The 18,011-nt window shown below is 38.9% G+C and overlaps 1 long non-coding RNA gene across 1 annotated transcript; it reads left to right on the top strand.

Annotated features, from left to right (window-relative positions):
• Positions 1–1,677: 1,677 nt before the first annotated feature.
• On the top strand, positions 1,678–6,721 carry LOC103278877 (uncharacterized). The gene is made up of 3 exons (XR_001729966.2): positions 1,678–3,386; positions 5,404–5,454; positions 6,630–6,721. It is a non-coding gene; the product is annotated as an uncharacterized LOC103278877 (long non-coding RNA).
• The last annotated feature ends 11,290 nt before the right edge of the window (positions 6,722–18,011 follow it).

Here is an 18,011-nt window from a genome sequence, read left to right on the forward strand (position 1 = left end):
TTTCCCCAGAGTTTTGGCTTAATCCCCAATAAGAATAGTTCTAATTTCATTTGAGTCCAAGCTTTAAAATATCAACTAACATCCTATTAATTTTAATCCCAATGTTTATTTTTGCTTTCTCGTATTTTTTATTCCTTTGTATCCTTGGTTTTTGGAAGGAAAGAAATGAGGATGCTATACTGCCTGTAATAAAAGGAACACCAGTTTAGATTCCTACAGCCTTTATATTATTACTTTTATAAATGCGGTCAGATTTATTACTTTAGAGACATAGTATAGCATATTTGTGGTGTGCAATCAAGTCTTGATTAGAACTGAGAAGCCTTGTTAATGGACATCAACTGGCAGGCTTTATTTTGCATCTAATTATGAAAATGTATTCAAGATTACAATGAGCAATTTACCTTTCCCACCTTCCCCTCACCTCTTTTCTGTATATATATAGATATATAGATAGATAGTCACTAATAAGACAAGTATATTTGAACTATCTGTTTAGATATTTTTTATTTTGGCTCCAAGAATGCACAATGATTGTCATCCATCGATTAATGGGGACCCCTTACATTTCTTAGGACGTTCTTCGCCTACATAGGGCTGTCAGAGAAAAAAGTGTTGCAACTTCAGTAGTTGCACAGAAGGATTTTCAGCTCATGTCGTTTTTGTCATGCAAGTTACGCTTGCTGCAGCGCGCTCTTATATGCAATTGTTAAGTTGCTGAGCTGCTGAACTTGCGGACCAAAAGGTCCCAGGTTCAAATCCCGGGAGTGAAATGAGCGCCCGCTGTTAGCCCCAGCTCCTGCAAACCTAGCAGTTCAAAAACATGCCAATGTGAGTAGATCAATAGGTACCGCTCTGGCGGGAAGGAAATGGCGCTCCATGCAGTCATGCCGGCCACATGACCTTGGAGGTGTCTACGGACAACGCCGGCTCTTGGGCTTAGAAATGGAGATGAGCACCAACCCCCAGAGTCTGTCACGACTGGACTTAACGTCAGGGGAAAACCTTTACCTTTTACCTAAGTTGCAGGAGACCTATCTTTTCTTTTTCTTTTTTGTTATGGTAGCTTCTTGTTCATTTGCGCAGTCGTTTCTGACTCTTCATGACCTCATGGTAGCAGATAATTTTAATTTTGCATTGATAGAACACAAAATATTGTCTAGGCAAGTACAGGGAAAAATTATAGGCAAGTACAGGGAAGTAGGAGCCAGTATGGTGTTCTGGTTTCTGTGTGCCGCCACAGAAACCTACTAGGCCACTGTAGGCATAACCTCAGAGGAAGACAATGGCAAACCCCTTCTGAACGAATCTTGCTGGGAAAGCCGCATGGTAGGTTCCCTTTCAGGGTTGTCATGAGTCGGAAACAACTGGAAAGTAAATACAGTAGAGTCTCATTTATCCAACATAAACGGGCCGGCAGAACGTTGGATAAGTGAATATGTTGGATAATAAGGAGAGATTAAGGAAAAGCCTATTAAACATCAAATTAGGTTATGATTTTACAAATTAAGCACCAAAACATCATGTTATACAACAAATTTGACAGAAAAAGTAGTTCAATACACAGTAATGCTATGTAGTAATTACTGTATTTATGAATTTAGCACCAAAATATCACGATATATTGAAAACATTGACTACAAAAATGCGTTGGATAATCCAGAATGTTGGATAAGTGAGTGTTGGATAAGTGAGACTACTGTAACAACAAACTGGTAATTCAAAATGGAATATCATCAATGTTTTTTATGCCTTGAATATTTCAAAGAGAAAGCTTGAAATATACGTATAACAGTTTTTGCTCTCAGGTTATTGTTATCTCACGGCTTCCAGTTTGTTTCTACTTCGGCAGTTCTATTGAACATTTTTCTTGGCCAGATTAATTCAAATAAGGTTTGCTTCTACCTTCTTCTGGGGCCCAAGATTACCCAGTGGATTTCCACAGTTGAGCAAAGATTCAAACTCTGGTTTCCTGGAGTCCTAGCCCAACACTCAGACCATAACACCATATCCTCCCAATGTTTCGCAGATGGAAAATAGGATTCATATGGCCAAACAACAACAGAATATGGTCAGATTTCTAAAAGTTATGAAGTCCCTGGTGGCATATGGGTTAAACTCTTGTGCTGGCAGGACTGATGACTTGAAGGTTGGAGTTGCTGACCTGAAGGTTGCCTGTTCGAATCCAACTCAGGGAGAGCGTGGATGAGCTCCCTTTGTCAGCTCCAGTTCTCCATGCGGGGACATAAGAGAAGCCTCCTACAGGATGGTAAAACATCAAACATTCAGGCGTCCCCTAGGCAACGTCCTTGCAGACAGCCAATTATCTCACACCAGAAGCGACTTGCAGTTTCCCAAGTTGTTCCTGACACACACAAAAAACCAAAAGTTTTCACTGAGGAAGAGCACACAATTTCTGAGAGGCTGCAGCAGTCTGCTTTTGCCTGACTCTGCAGAGAAGGGCAATCCTCCTCATGCTCCCCTCACTGACATGATTGAGAGCAAACTACTTTAGCATTTTGAACTCAGTTTGCAGCAGTTGAAATTCAAAGTCAAAAACAAAGGTAGGAAATTAGAGGAAGAAAAAAATGAAATTTTAAAAGCAAATAAAAAATAAGGAGACAGGTTTAATATGAAGGGTCACTGCGAAATTGTGACATGCTGTCTCCCAAGTAACGGCGTAGAATTGCATCCCTGTTTGCAAATATTTTATTGAAAAGAATACAACCGTGACTAAATAAGAACACTTTACAGGGTCCTCTTGCAGGTGGGAAGAAGCAATGAACAAGGTATTGCAATTTATTTAACTAATCAGGATGGAATATTAGGCTACAATCCTAAACAGAAGGGGGCTGAACAAATATGCAGAGAATTATTTTAGGATCTGTATATAACAGTAAGGTAACAGTGCTCTATGCAGTCATGCCGGCCACAAGACTTGGGCCATCCAACTTTTTAATTGCATTTGGAACTAATTTCATCACTTTAGTATGAACTTTGTACATCCCTGTAATATAAGCTAAGAAATCTGTCATCACAAACCAAGGTTAACAGGATTAGAGCACTGTATCAGGACTTTCTGACTAGCAAGGGTAAGTACAGTAGATCATCTTTCCCCACCCTTCATTGTTCCCTCTTGATTGCTCAGCTGTAACCCTGAAAGTCGCTGGGAGATAAAATGCATTTTCCCAATAGCATTGTATTGTTGTGAGCTGTCCCTCTTGTAATGCTAAGTTTCTGGGGACTGTTTCCTCTTGAAAGGGCTATTAAGACCCATTCGTTTTACAAAAGGCCTGCTGGCGGTGATAAAAACTGTTTCCTAAAACTGATCTTTGCAGATCCCAGCATTTTGGGATTCTCTCATTGAAGGTGTGGCACTGAAACTGGTGAGTAACGGAGCTTCAGGATTTATCATTGCTTGTGCATAATTTCTGTAACATTCAATGTTATGCAATGTTTCTTATAAAACTGGTAATATGTATACTTAAAAGAACATTAAACAATTATTATTCTCAATGTTATTACAGTAGAGTCTCACTTATCCAAGCTAAACAGGCCGGCAGAACCTTGGATAAGTGAATATCTTGGATAATAAGGAGGGATTAAGGAAAAGCCTATTAAACATCAAATTAGGTTATGATTTTACAAATTAAGCACCAAAATATCATTTGACAGAAAAAGTAGTTCAATACGCAGCAATGTTATGTTGTAATTGCTGTATTTATTAATTTAGCTCCAAAATATCACGATATATTGAAAACATTGACTACAAAAATGTATTGGATAATCCAGAACCTTGGATAAGCGAGTCTTGGATAAGTGAGACTCTACTGCATTTCTTACCCACTGCTCCCTATGGATCAAAGCAGCAAACAACAAAATAAAATACAGCAATAAATAAACACATAACTGAGTTAAAAACATGAATACCAATTACAACACATAATCAGTTTTAAAAACATACATATTAAAGTCATCATTTAAACACTTGCAATTTAAAAACCATCTGAATATGCTTGCTGGAAGAGACTGATCTGTAATGCTACCTATGTGAGTGTTGCCAGTTCTACAAGTGAACAATAGCTTTACTATTTGTTTCAACCACTGCAATGATAAGCATCAATAGGCACTCCACAGCAAAACCCAGAAAGCAAGGAAGCAAAACCCAGAACTATGGCCTCGGTAACTGAGGGCCCTTCCAGACAGGCCCTATATCCCAGGATCTAATTCCAGGTTTTCTGCTTTAAACTGGATTATATGAGTCTGCACTGCCAGATAATTTGGGATAAACAGAAAATCTGGGATCAGATCCTGGGATATGGGGCCTGTCTGGAAGGGCCCAGAATGGTTCCAGTTCCCATCCAGAGGCAGGAAGAAATGCCATTGGTGCTCACCCATCCCAAGTACTTTAGCTTGAGAAGCACTGAAACAGTAGAACTGAATCTAAGTATGTGTCTATATTATAAAATTAATGCAATCTGACAACACTTTTAACTGTCATGACTCAATACTATGGAATCATAGTATTCGCCCCGGTGGCGAAGTGCGTTAATGCACTGAGCTGGAAACCGAAAGGTCCCAGGTTCAAACCCCGGGAGCGGCGTGAGCGGCCGCTGTTAGCTCCAGCTCCTGCCAACCTAGCAGTTCGAAAACATGCAAATGTGAGTAGATCAATAGGTACCCGCTCCAGCGGGAAGGTAACGGCGCTTCATGCAGTCATGCCAGCCACATGACCTTGGAGGTGTCTAAGGACAACGCCGGCTCTTCGGCTAAGAAATGGAGCTGAGCACCAACCCCCAGAGTCGGTCACGACTGGACCTATCGTCAGAGGAAAACCTTTACCTTTACTATCCTTATTCTAGAGATTGCAATAAATGAATGTGGATAAAGCATGGGTAATTATAATACTTTTCATAGTGCCTAGACTATTCTTCTCTAGTTCATATTTTCCAAGTCAGTTAGTCTAGAACAAAGCTTCTTAAACTGTGGGTCCCAACCCCAAATGGGGACCCCTTAGCTCAATGTTGGGGCCATGAAAAAATTGACAACAGAAAAAGGTTTTTGAACAACACCCATTTACACAAATCTGTTAGCAACAGCATACAGTGTTTACAGTGGACAAAAATTGCTTCAGCTGGACTCCATAAAAAAAGAAAATCAGCCTGTTTAGCAAAGTTTGCAAGCGCTGATATGTAACTTGTTAATGTCTATTTTTATATCTATTTTATATACTTATATACCTGGGGGTCACATAAAAGTTTCTTGGGTGGAAAGTGGTCACGAGTGGGAAATGTTTAAGAAGCACTGGTCTAGAATTTTTAAAAAAAACAGTGGAAAGTGCATTCCTACATAGTGCCCAAACTCTTCTTCATAATATGATTACTGTTTTAATATTTCTTGCAGATGCTACAAGAACAATTCTGAGTTTACATTGGTATTGGAATAACTAACCAGGTGATCACCATATGGATTTGTCTGAGGCATAACATTTGCAGGTTGTTAACGAATAAGATTCTAAATGGATCTAGCCAAATAATTTGAAACTCTCATGCTGAGTACAGAGACCTAGTATTTGTTTAGTTTTAAGGGATTAAACTAAATCAGCATTTAAGAACTAGTTACTAGGTGTTAACCTGATTCCGCTTTATCTGTGCTGTGAATTAGGTGTAGATATATTGAAATTCTAAGGTGATATTCCATTAAGTGGCCACCCAAAGAACTGTAACATTTCCTGAGGGGTAATTGCTTGATCCTGTCCCTTAGTAACAGCTAATTTACATGTAGCTTCATGTACAACACTATTTCTGTGGGAAATATAAATAACCATAGAGCAATTAGCCCTCTTTATAGAAAGGTCAGCCCATCTTTCATTCCAGGGAAATGTATGTGTGTGTTTACATATATTTCAGAATGATTTGCTTACTTTCCAAATACAGTAGAGTCTCACTTATCCAAGCCTCTGGATAATCCAAGCCATTTTTATCGTCAATGTTTTCAATATATCATGATATTTTGGTGCTAAATTCGTAAATACAGTAATTACAACATAACATTACTGCATATTGAACTACTTTTTCTGTCAAATTTGTTGTATAACATGATGTTTTGGTGCTTAATTTGTAAAATCATAACCTAATTTGATGTTTAATAGGCTTTTCCTTAATCCCTCCTTATTATCCAAGATATTTGCTTATCCAAGCTTCTGCTGGCCTGTTTAGCTTGGATAAGTGAGACTCTACTGTATACCCAAAGGCACAGTTTATACCTCAGAGTTAGATAACTACAACAAACATCAACTTGTTCATATAATTTTTTCTCATTCACTTTATATTAAAGGTTTTTGTGAATCTGTTTTTACTATCCATTTTGAACATTCCTCCTGAGTTCTCTGCAGAAGGACTGTTGCAGACAAAAATTATGATGTATGGGAATTGATCTTATTGCATGAAACAAATTCAGCATTATGTGACAGGAGCCATTCTGTCAATCTTCAACAAGGATCTTTCAAGGCTTCTTGCCATGAGATCAAAATATTTCTCTAAGCTCAATTATTAGTCCTCAACTGAAGTAAACCTTGAAACAATGAGACTTAAATTAAGGGTTAACTTACCTATTTCAATTTATTACAGATAGAGGAAAGCCAGACAATAAAGAAAGCTGACAGGAAGGGAGTCTTATTTATTTGAAATGTGCCATTGAAGAATTCTACCAAAAAGCTGGCAAGTAAATGGGTCCAAGAGCAAATTAAGTCTGAATACTCTTTGGAAGTAAAAATAATTAGTGTGAGGCTATCATAATTTGACAAAATATTACTCATTAAAAATACAATAATGCTTGATAAAGTTGACGGGAGTATTTATTTATTTATTGTGTCAGAAGCAAACTGAGGTACAGTTGTAATGTATTTAAAAACACAAACAAAGTTAAAAACTTAGTATTATACTAAACCGAGGTACAGTTGTAATGTATTTAAAAACACAAACAAAGTTAAAAACTTAGTATTATACTAAATGTCCTTAGACCAGTAGCTGGCCACTTGGAGTGCCTCTGGTGTCACAGTGAGAAGGTCCTCCATAATGCATGTGGCAGGGCTCAGGCTGCATTGTAATAGGTGGTCTGTGGTTTGCTCCTCTCCACACTCGCATGTTGTGGACTCCACTTTGTGGCCCCATTTCTTAACGTTGGCTCTGCCTCTCGTGGTTCCAGAGCGCAGACTGTTCAGCACCTTTCAAGTCGCCTAGTCTTCTGTGTACCCAGGAGGGAATCTCTCATTCAGTATCAGCCATGGCTTGAGGTTCCAGGTTTTAGCCTGCCACTTTTGGACTCTCGCTTGCTGAGGTGTTCCTGCAAGTATCTTAGAAAACTATTTATTGATTTAAGGCATTAGCGTGCTGGCTGATATCTGCACAGAAGATGGACCGGAGATGTCAGTACCTTGGACCTTTCATTATTGGCTGCTACTTCCCGGCAGATGTCAGGTGGTGCAATACCGGCTAAGCAGTATAATTTCTCCAGTGGTGAAGGGCGTAAACATCCTGTGATAATGCAGCATGTCTCATTAAGAGCCACATCCACTGTTTTAATGTGGTGAGATGTGTTCCACAATGGCCATGCATATTCAGCAGCAGAGTAGCAAAGCGCAAGGGCAGATGTCTTCACTGTGGTTGTGATCCCCAGGTTGTGACGGGAGTAATAACAGGGGAAGACCACATTACAGGTGGATAGAGTCATCCAAGGAAACTATGGCTGCCCTGACTTTGGAGATGGGAGCAAAGGTGTTAACAATAGGATGTCTTAGAGGTCCCTCACTCATAGGAACATCAGATAGTGAGTCTGATTTGACAATTATTAACAACAGTAAACTAGTTGGGAGTAATAACTGGATTGAAGCTAGGGGGATGAATTCATGCTGCAAACATATTAGTTTGCAACTCTCAGGAACTTTAGCCAGCATAGCTGATGATGAGGCATACTGGAAATTATAGTTAATATCTGGAGTGTTACATGATCCTGTCCTCCCAATATAATAATGGCTCCTGAATGAACAACTTGATAGACTAAGGTACAAATTTAGCCTAGTACCAATTTCCTAAGCTATAAAAATCTTTCTGCAATACTCCATCCTTAAGCATTCCATCTTCATGGTTTTCAAACAAGCGATACTGTGACTTGTGTAGAATTGGAATGAATTTGTATAGTTTTAATGTTATACTTAGCATATTTCTCTATTACTTTTATTGCTATCTTGCAGGCCACTTGAAAGAAGAAAGTGAAGAACTGTGGGATGAATATATATATATAAAATACACTCAAGAGACAATTCTCCTCTGTTCAAGAAAAGAACAGTATTAGTATAAATCGGTAAATCAATATAGGTTTCAAGTGGGACACAGATGCAAAAAGAAAGTCAATGAATATCAGTGTATTCTTGGCCTAAAAGTGCTTTGGATTTTAATTGCTGTCTATAAACACTTGCCAGATAAACATGAGTAGTTACCAATTTATTTCTACCATTGTTCTTAGGCTTGATCAGTCATCTTTCTAAGAAGAATTAAAACAATGTCTCTTTTAGGTTGGGGAAAGAGGTCTCTTGATTTTATAAGAATCTGTTTGCCTCTTTATGAAAGACACACGCAGGCAAATATGGGAGGGGGCGGCCAGATAGTAGGCCGGTTTTAGTGGAGCCACACATACTGGCAGAAACATCCCCAAGAAACAAAGGCAGCAAGTTTAATGGCTTGATTGTTGCACTAAGACATTGGGAGACTTGGATTTGAATCCCCACCACATCATGGAAACCGCTGGGTGACCTCGGGCAAGCCAACGCTCTCACTCTTAGAAGAAATCAATGAAAACCTCCTGTGAATACTTCTTGCTATCTATCAGGGGGCCTTTGATTGTGCTTTTCCTGCATGGCAAGGGGTTGGACTAAATGGCTCATGTGGTCTCTTCCAACTCCATGATTCTATAAAACTCTAGCACAGAGTCACCATAAAATGGACTCAACTTGAAGGCATATGGCAAGAAGAAACAAACAAAAATGACACACAAATCTGAAAGTAGCTAGAAGTCAACTAATGGCTTTGAAAAATCTATAGGTAAAGGTAAAGGTTTTCCCCTGACATTAAGTCTAGTCGTGTTCAACTCTGGGGGTTGGTGCTCATCTTCATTTCTAAGCCGAAGAGCCGGCGTTGTCCGTAGACACCTCCAAGATCATGTGGCCAGCATGACTGCATGGAACGCCGTTACAGTGTTCCCTCACTTATTGCTGGGGTTAGGTTCCAGGAACACCCACAATAAGTGAAAATATGCACATGCTATATTTATTTTAATATTTATACATTATTTTAGTAGTTATACACTATTTTAAGTCTTTATCAACCAATCGTGTGTTGATAAATCGATTCCTTCTCCTTCCGTTGCCGCTTGGGCTCCTTTTCACTCCCTTTGGCTTTTCCTTCCTCCCTTCCTTTGGCTGTAAATTGTAATTTTTTATGATTTATAATATTCTTTTAGAGTTTATAGAAAAACAGCAAAACAGCAAATCCACGAAAAGTGAACCATGAAGTAGTGAAGGAACACTGTACCTTCCAGCCGGAGCAGTACCTATTGATCTACTCATATTTGCATGTTTTCAAATGGCTAGGTGGCAGAAGCTGGGGATAACAGCAGGAGCTCACCCCACTCCTTGGATTTGAACCGCCAACCTTTCAGTCAGCAAGTTCAGCAACGCAGGAGTTTAACCCGCTGTGCCACCGGGGGCTCCTATATTGTTAAGTGAAATGATGTGGGGAGGGGGGCTGGAATATTTTAAAAGGTGAATTGCAGTATTGAAGAAATGAAGAAAATAAATTCACCCTTTTGGTGGAAGGAAGAAAAAGGCTGTTCTTGTGAGTCCAGAGGGGTCAAGAGCCAGATAAACTGCTGTGATGGACCTAGAATCATAGTTGGAAGAGACTGCATGGGCTATCCCCTGCCAAGAAGTAGGAAAATCACATTCAAAGCACCTCACTTTGCCCACTCCTATATTAGCTTGGCAGGATGAGAAAATACATGTTGAGAAGTAAGATACTTTCTCTGTATTCATCAATGTTTATAATGATAGCAGCACACTGTTAAGAACCACAGCTCCAAATTTAACTGACAGTGGTGCGCCTTGGAGCAGAAAGCGAGCCTGTCTTGTTTTCTCTGCAGAGACAATTATAATTCCCATTAGGAAGCAATGGCACTGTTTTCAGTTGTAGAAAAGAACAAAACAAAAATACTGCTACCCAGCAAAGTTGAAAGAACAAGATTGTTGGATTCTTTGACAGGTTAAAGATCAGAAACATGGATGTGTGCTGTTCCTTGCTGCCTTAAAAAAAAGGCCCTGCTCCTTCTTGTGTCTTTAATACCAAAAATAAATACCAATAGAATTACATTAATTGAGGCATCAGTAGGTTAAATGTTTTGGAATATTACATAAAACTGTAATTTAAGATAAGACTGTCCAACTCTGATTAGATCATTATTCTCATCTTCTTCAATGTAAATGTGCTTATGTATCCTTTTAATAATAATAGAGTGAAATAATAAATGTATTATTAATAATAATAATAGAGTAAAATAAATCTAATAGTAACAATAATAATAGCGTAAAATAATAACTATAATAATAATTAATAGAGTAAAATAATAAATGCAATAATACCAGTAATAATAGAGTAAAATAACAAATGTTATTTTGTTATTTGTTACTCGAGTATAAGCCGACCTGAATATAAGCCAACCAGGACCCTCACCCGAGTGCAAGCCGAGGGGGGCTTTATCAGTCTGGCTGAAAAACTCGAGTATATACGGTACTTAAGTGCCATCTCCTAGACTAGTAGCTCCTTCTAAAATTCTCAGGCAGAACTGAACCACCACAACTTTGTGGTTGCTCTTCATTGGGAATTATTAATCAGATGTGTACTAAATTATCAGCAACACACACATGAAGGTGACTTTTACAGTTGAACCTTATTAAAGGCTGTTTGCATTACTACTTGGAAGTAAGTTACACTGAACACATAAAGAGGACGTCTATGTACACCTTGTGCTTATTGTGTGCCTTTTAATCATTTCTGACTTACGGAAACTCTAAGATGACCTTTTCATAGGTTTTTGGGTTTTTTTTTAAGATTAGGGGGTGCTTTTTCCTTCCTCTGAGGCTGAGATAGTGTGACTTGGCGGTGGTCACCCAGTGAGTTTCCATAACTAAGCAGGAATTCAAACCCTGGTTTCCAGAGTCTGCAGTCCACTGTTCAAATCTCTATGCACACTTTATGCTTATATAAGAGCATTCATGTCTTGGAAGGGCTGAATGATAATGATTGGGAAAGGTAATTTGCTCTCCACCCTACAGTGCCCTCAGGTGCCATGAAAGCTGCTTTCATGGCTTGGCTGGAGATTAGCAATCGCATCAGGAAGTACACTGTCTTGCCTTCAAGTTGTTTTGGACACCTGGCAACCATAAAATGAACCCATCATAGTGGGTGGGGTTCCTTGGCAAGATTTGTTTATAGGTTTGCTATTGCCTTCCTCTTGATGCAGAGAGAGTGTGGCTTGTCTAGGGTCACCCAGTGAGTTTGATTCTCCATGTTTGAGTGGGGATTTAAACATTGGTCTGTTAAGCTGTAGCTCAGTGCTCAAATCACTGCATCATGCTGGCTATCTCAGTAGCCCAAGGAAATGTCTTAGGGTGAATCTACACGGTCGAGTCAATGCAGTTTGACATCACTTTGGCTGCCATGACTCAATGGAATTATGGGGGTTGGCATTTTGCAAGGTCTTTGAGTTCCCTCTGTCAGTTCCAGCTCCATGCGGGGACATGAGAGAAGTCTTCCACATGGATGATAAAACATCAAAACATCTGGGCGTCCCCTGGGCAACATCTTTGCAGATGGCCAATTCTCTCACATCAGAAGCGACTTGCCGTTTCTCAAGTCGCTTCTGACACACAAAAAATCCTACTCTGCCAAGAGTGGTGGTGTTCCACCAAACTACAAATTCCATGGTTCGATAGCACTGAGTTAAAGTAGCGTCAGACTGCATTCATTCTGCAACAATGCACCCTTGTATAATGTATTCTATCTTCTATATATAAAAATGCAATGTGCATAATTCCCATGGAGTAAATGACAAAATCACTGGACTAAACCACACCAAATTTGGCCACAAAAGACATAGTCATCCAATCTATGTCTTTCAATCAAAACAACCTAGAAAAATAAATTCCACATTACAGAGGACGAGGAAGAGCCATTCTCCCCCTGGCTGCCAGTCAGAAGGGTAGGCCCCATCCCCTTTAGGCCTCGCCCACTTCATGTCCTAGCAACCCCCTCAGCCACAATGGCTGAGAGTTCACTTAGGCCTCTTCCACACTGCCTGTAAAATGCAGATTATCTGATTTGAATTATATGGCAATGTAGACTCAGGGCCTTCCACACAGCTATATAACCCAGAATGCCAAGGCAGATAATCCACAGTATCAGCTTTGAATTGGACTATCTTGAGTCCACACCGCCATATAATCCAGTTTAATGTGGGTTTTATACAGTTATGTAGAAGGGGCCTCATATATTCCAGTTCAAAGCAAATAATATAAGATTATAAATATAATATAAAAATCACTGTGGTATAATAAAACAGAACAATATAATGTCTAAAACCAGGACAGTAAACAAAGAACAACACTCTGAAAACAGGGGAATTCCAGACAGGAAACAATCAGGGCCTGCTAACACCTCCCAACAAAAGATTCCCCCAGAGAGGAAGCAGCCAGGCTTTGAAGCTGAAAGGCCATTACATGCTAATCATTCTGGCTAATTGCAGCATTCATACTTGCCTCCAACAGACAAAAAAAGGAACAACCAGAAATATTGTATATCCACAAGCTTTAGGAAATAGCATATACTAACTAACACTAATTCCCCAATACTTTATTTCCCATACCACCACACTTCGCTGTAACAGTGCATGGCTGGGCACAGCTAGTAGCCCATAATTTTGAAACCCGGAAAACATACAACAACCCTATATTTTAATTATTATGCTAAAACATATCTGCGAATAGATAGAAATTATGGCAATGTATTTGGCAGTAATTAACCCCATAGACAGATAACCCCTGTCCAAATAATGTTTGTATCTCTGGCTGTAATTGGTGTGTCCCTAAAAACAATTTCATCAGCAACAACCTAGTGGGATGTTTATCAGACAGACTGGCTGTAAATACAGAGCAAATCCAACTCTGCATCCCACCCACCCTCACATACTTTCAGTCACTCCAAAATAAAAAAAAATGATATCACAGAGTGATGTAAGCTACTTTCGCTCTGAGTTCTAATCTTGTCCTTAGTTATCCATGTTTCAGCCTTTATTGGGGTTTGAATACCTCAGACTTTCAGTGCAGGCCTTACTCATGCTGAACGTAGCTTCCTAGAAGTGTTTTAAAATCAACATAAGATATTAAGCTTGAAACCTACCCCATCCTGCGTTTTTTTTATTTTAAAAAAAACCTGTTCTGAATTTGCTTAGTTTTTTTTAAAAAAAGTACATGCACAGGTATGCTTTACTCATTAATAATAATAATAATAATAATAATTTTATACCCCGCCTCCATCTCCCCACAGGTTAAGTCATCTCTTTTTTTAGATGAAATAAATAGCACAAGCTACACTGACATTGTTTTATATTTCCTAGTATAGAGTTATAACTGAAGCATAATTGTTGTTTTGCACTGGGACAAAATGGTAGAAATGACTTTCTTTTAAGTGATTTCAATATCGTTTAGAAGCAGAAAACAATTCTAATGGCAGTTTTTATATTTATGATGCAGTTTCAATATTTGCCTTATTTCTGTGTTCTTAAGAGGTGGGAGGAAAGAGGAATCGCTATTGTTCCATGTTTCTTATTCTCTACAAATGGAACTTCCGGCTTGTTATTATCTTTTGTTTTGTTAATATTTAAACTTTGTCCCAGTGGATTGAGATGCCAGCATTCTCTAAGACTGGATTAGGAATGTTTTTGTAATAGACTGTGGCTTAATAGCAAGTAAAGCATGTTTTACTGATAGCCGTATGTGTACATATTTTGCAATTTAATTTTGCCTTGACATAAGATTTTTCTAGGGCAGTGCATTCAGTGATCACATGGATATATGGCTGCAATACTTAGAATTGGAATTAATCCACTGTTGCTAAAATTGTATTTATATTTTGTATTTATATTCTGCTCTGTCTAGATCAGCCAAAATGTATAATAGAGTAATACCAAAACCATAATTTTAAAACACATTCCTTGCAAGGTTGTAAGATAACTTTTCAGCAGATGACTAGGAGTGTATCTATACTGCAGAAGTACACTACGATGGTTTGATGTTAAGGAATCATGAGAGTTGCAGTTTTATAAGGTCTTTAGTCTTATTTGCCAAAGAGGGTTGGTGTCTCACTAAACTACAAATGCCAGGATTCCACAGCATTGAGCCATGACAACTAAAGTGGTGCCAAACTGTACGAATTCTACAGTGTAGATGCACCTTATATGACAACAGCAAGGCAAACAACCAGATATCTGCTGAAGTGGAATTTAATATTTGCAATGCCGTTACCTGGAAGCCAATGCCATTTGAAATTGCCCAATGAGCCAGACATATTGGGAGCACCACAAAACAGATGATCTTCATTCCCATCTTGTTTCTGGGGAAGTCAGTCTTTCTGGTACTTGGAAATATTTAAATTTGGAATTGATTGAATCTTTGAAGGTTTTGATGACAATCTTGAGACACCTTTTTTCTACATCCTTTCTCTACATACTGGTACGGATTTGCTAAGGTTCCCTTTGCAACATGACCAAATAATAAAGGCTGGATCGCATCTAGGCTGGAATAAGCACTATACATAGAAGCCACAACAACCTTTACATGGGAAACAGTCCTATCTCATTATATAGCTATATAGAGTCAGCCCTTCATACTGGCTAGAGTTAGGGGCACATAACCCCTGTGAAAGTGAAAAACCGCAAATAAAGAAATTGCTATTTTTTAAACCTGGGAGAACACCTCTCTGGGAATTCTAGGTTTTCCAGCATGATTCTGTGGACAAAAACAGCTGGAGGCTAATCATAGAATTGCATTGGAGGATCTAGGAATTCCTAGGGAAGTGGTCTCTCTATAAATCTCTAGGCCCTCCAATATGATTGGAGGCTGAAATTCTTAAGTTGCATCTACACTCTAGAATTAATGCAGCTCTCACACTACTTTAACTGCCATGGCCCAATGCTAGGGAATCATGGGAGTTGTAGTTTTGTGATTGAATTTCGGCCAGGACCGCAGATACAGAGGGTCCACGCTTGGTGAGTGTTCATGCTAAAATCTGAAGTTCCTGATTGAAGAACACACTGACTAGGTGAAGACAGCCACAGAGGTTTATTAGCAATCTGTCCAGAAAGATGCTTCTTAAAGGCAAAGGACGCATTGGAATTCTCCTCCTATTGTGTGCCATGAAACTATTCCTTTTCCAAGGTTGTTGTATGTTTTCCGGCTGTCTGGCCATGTTCCAGAAGTATTCTCTCCTGACGTTTCGCCCATATCTATGGCAGGCATCCTCAGAGGTTGTGAGGTATAGGTGATTAAAAGGTGATAATCTTCTGTAATAAAGTCTAGGATCACAAATAAAAGATTTTAAGGAATGTACATACCTTGTTTCCCCAAAAATAAGACATCCCCAGAAAATAAAACCTAGTAGAGGTTTGGCTGAATTGCTAAATATAAGGCCTCCCCCAAAAGTAAGACCTAGCAATGTTTTTGTTTGGAAGCATGCCTGCCAAATAGAACACCAGAGCATGTACCATAGATTGTTGTACATGGAAGTAATGGTAGTAACAAGAAATTCTTGATAGGATTCACAGTTTGTCTGGTTATGCTGGTTTGTGATGACAACTACTGTACAGTATATAATAAATGTTCATTTTTTGTTCAATGATAAATGTGAATTCTTCATGGAAAAAATAAGACATCCCCTAAAAATAAGACCTAGTGCATCTTTGGGAGCAAAAATTAATATATGACACAGTCTTATTTTCGGGGAAACAGGGTATTTGGAGTCTCTATTTCCACGGCCAGCCATCTCTCAGTCCGATTGAAACCATCAACTGTGCAAGCATTCACCAGCGATATCTGATCAGGAGCAGAAACCATCTGCTGATCCAGATGTGTGTATAATGGCTTTGATTGTCACCTTTGTCCAGGGTGCTTGCTCAGCCCAAATGTCCTGGAATTTCCTCAGTTGGGTCAGCAAGGAGGTGATGACCCCTGTGGCTCGCTTGGGCAGAAATATTATTTAATATAGATTTAATACATATAAGCGTAAAGCAGGGAGCAAAGGATACAAGATAGGCAAAGAGTTACAAGGAAAGATATATTTTATTAAAGGGTTGGGAAACAATGAAGTCTAGATGAGATTCACTGATACAGATCCGCATGTGTGCTGATACGCATCAGTGTATATATATATATATATATATATATATATATATATATATATACTGATGCGTATCAGCACACATGCGGATATATATGAGACACCAACACCATTTAGCAGAGAAGGCTCAAGACCTTGTAAAGCTACAACTCCCTTGATTCCATAGCACTGAGCCATAGAAGTTAAAACGGTGTCAAACTGCATTCATTCTACAGTGTAGATGCACTCCTAGAAAGAATATTTCAATCAAATCTGTGAATAACCAAATCTGCAAAAGTCATAACCACAAATATGGAGAGACTGTACTAGTTTGTCTTCTTTAGGAAGTCTAGTTTAATTTTTATAAAGAGAGAACTGTCCACATAGGATCACTGTCTTCTACTGTGATTGCTGCTGAACAATTAATAAGAAACTAGTCGGCATTGAATGTTTGCCATTATGTATATTTTGTTGTAAGCCGCCCTGAGTCCCTTTGGGGAGATAGAGCAGGCTATAAATAAAGTTTCATTTCATTTCAGTCATGACATAATTTATACCTTTGTGAAAACTGGTCATTAAGTAACAAGTGGCTTTAAAGAACGAAGTCTCACTATATTTCAGAGGAAGGAACTAGCAAATCTTTGGATTAAAAAACCCTATAAATCCGGCATGGGCAAACTTCGACCCTCTAGGTGTTTTTTGGACTTCAACTCCCCAAAATCACAGCGAGCTTACCGGCTGTTAGGAATTTTGGGAGTTGAAGTCCAAAACACCTGGAGGGCCGAAGTTTGCCCATGCCTTCTATAAATATGTTATGCTGCCATAAATCGACAGGTGACTTGAAGGAGTGTTTAAATAGATAGTATATATTTGTATTTATTATGCTCTTCACCTTCAGCTAGTTAAGATATGGATATCAATATAACACAGTAATATTACTTTTCTTGAAATGTGACCCATATCTAGCAAAGAAGTGTGCCACCTGCTGGTTCCTCTCTGCTATGTTTGACTCTTTGGGTCTTAACATGATTCAGATTTAACCTTTGGAATCAACAAATATCTTACCCAAAGCTTTAGGTATTTTGAGAATGCGCACTGTAAACTGCCCTGGGGTAGATATGATGAAAGGTGTTATTTGAACACCGTAAATAAAATATTCCAAAGTAGAAGGTGCAAGGGCGTGAGATAACGTGGACTCAATGGGCCCCGATTAGGTAGAGTAATATGAATTCTCCAGGCAGCAGAGTTTGATTGTATTGAAAAGAAAGCAGTTTGTTAGTGATGTGTTGTTACTGTATTGTTTTTACTTCCTTATGGGACTTTCTGCCTTGTGCCCAATTAATTTAGTTGGCACAGTGTTCCATGCACTTTGACTTGAATGGTTTTTGGAGATGCCTTTTTCTGCTTTGCCTCAGGCAGATGAATTGTTTTTAGGCCTGCCCTGCTGGTTGCATTCTTGAGCAAATTACTTATTCTTCATTGGATTAACAATTTTGACTCTGCCTTCCCGGCATAACAGCAGTTAGTTCCACA

This window comes from Anolis carolinensis, chromosome 1 (genome assembly GCF_035594765.1).
Source record: "Anolis carolinensis isolate JA03-04 chromosome 1, rAnoCar3.1.pri, whole genome shotgun sequence".
NCBI lineage: Eukaryota > Metazoa > Chordata > Lepidosauria > Squamata > Dactyloidae > Anolis > Anolis carolinensis.